This window comes from Pan troglodytes, chromosome 15 (genome assembly GCF_028858775.2).
Source record: "Pan troglodytes isolate AG18354 chromosome 15, NHGRI_mPanTro3-v2.0_pri, whole genome shotgun sequence".
Lineage (NCBI taxonomy): Eukaryota > Metazoa > Chordata > Mammalia > Primates > Hominidae > Pan > Pan troglodytes.
The window spans coordinates 13,573,449-13,575,355 of record NC_072413.2 but is presented as its reverse complement, the minus strand read 5'-3'; the positions used below and the strand labels follow the sequence as shown (position 1 = coordinate 13,575,355).

The window sequence follows — 1,907 nt, the reverse complement described above, 5'->3', positions numbered from 1 at the left end:
CTTGTCAAGCGTTACATCACCTGGGTGATCAGTGCAGAGGTATGTCACAAAGCCCCCATACACAGAGCCTAGACAAGAGTCCCATCACCTGGATGATCAGTGCAGAAATATGTCACAATGCCGCCATAGGCTGATCCAACCCTAGAGTTACATCACCTGGTTGATCAGTGTAGAGATATGTCACAACGCCCCCATAGGCAGAGCCTAGACAAAAGTCCCATCACCTGGGTGATCAGTGCAGTGATATGTCACAAAGCCCCTGTAGGCAGACCCTACAGAAGTGTTACATCACTTTGTTGATCAGTTCAGAGATGTGTCATGCTGACTGTTTGCTCCCAGCGCTCTGCGGGCACCCAGAAACATGCAGGGAAGTGTGGAAGACCCGCATGGTGCCTTCGCTCTCCTTGTCAGTTTCCAAACCGGCCACACTGCAGACTCCCCACGTTGCCGCACACCGGAGTCCATCGTCAGGCCATCACGCCGGGGGAGGCATCTTCTCTCTGGGGTCTTGCTCTGGTCTCTTATGTGGAAATGAAGGACAGCCACACGCCTGCGCCTGTGACACTGTCCCGGCAACGGCGACACCCACAGGCACTGCCTCCTTCACTGAGAGAGTGCCTGGAACACTCAAGACTCCCACGGGGGTTCAGATCCACACTCCCCTCCCTCCCAGGCCGGTTTCTCCCTGCTGAAGACGCGTGGGAGCCCGGAGAGTGGCTTCCAGTTCCCGTGGGATTCCTGGAGAGGTCCGGAGAGCCAGTTCAAGAAACGCGCCCCTGTCACCCCTTCCCCCTAGCCCCCTTCCTCTTCGTCTCTCCGTCCTGAACACCGCCATCACCACGACCTCCCCTCCAACCCCACCACACCCCAGCCGCAGACCTCGACGCCCTGGGACCCTTCCAGGGTTGGATGGGCTGTCTCAGGGCTCACCGCCATTCATGAAGGGGTGGAGCATGCCTGCCTGTGGGCCTTTATAGGAGCCGCTGGCAGGCTGTCCGGGCAGGCCTCCTGGCTGCATCTGCCGCAGTGCACAGGCCGGCTGAGGTGCCTGGGAGCCCGCCGGCCTCTCTCTGTCCGTGTCTGTCCGTGATATTCTGGCTGAGGCTCTGCGCGATGGCCCTCCCAACGCCTTCAGACGGCACCCTCGCTGCGGAAGCCCAGGGACGGGGACGGCGAAGGAGACTCATTTGGACCCCGAGCCAAAGCAAGGCCCTGTGTGCCTGCTTTGTGCGGAACCCATACCCGGGCATCGCCACCAGAGAACGGCTGGCCCAGGCCATCGGCATTCCGGAGCCCAGGGTCCATATTTGGTTTCGGAATGAGAGGTCACGCCAGCTGAGGCAGCATCGGAGGGAACCTCAGCCCTGGCCCGGGAGACGCGGCCTGCAAGAAGGCAGGTGAAAGCGGACCACCGACACTGGATCCCAGATCGCCCTGCTCCTCCGAGCCTTTGAGAAGGATCGCTTACCAGGCATCGCCGCCAGGGAAGAACTGGCCAGAGAGGCGGGCCTCCTGGAGTCCAGGATTCAGATCTGGTTTCAGAATTGAAGGGCCAGGCAACCGGGACAGGCTGGCAGGGCCCCTGCTCAGGCAGGCGGTCAGTGCAACGCGGTCCCCGGAGGGTGACACCCTGCTCCCTCGTGGGTCGCCTTCGCTCACACCAGCGCGTGGAGAACGGGGATTCCCGCACCCCACGTGTCCTACTCACCTGGGGCTCTCCCACAGGGGGCTTTGGTGAGCCAGGGAGCGAGGGCCATCCCCGTGCTCCAGCCCAGCCAGGCCGCGCTGGCAGAGGGGATCTCCCAACCTGCCCCTGCATGAAGGGATTTTGCCTATGCCGCCCCTGCTCTTTCAGAAGGGTCGCTCTCCCACCCTCAGCACTGAGGGGTGCTTCCAGTGAGGCAGCC

General features: G+C 61.9%; 1 pseudogene; it reads left to right on the top strand.

Moving 5' to 3' along the window:
- Positions 1-1,113: 1,113 nt before the first annotated feature.
- Positions 1,114-1,626, top strand: LOC107973050 (double homeobox protein 4C-like; annotated as a pseudogene).
- The last annotated feature ends 281 nt before the right edge of the window (positions 1,627-1,907 follow it).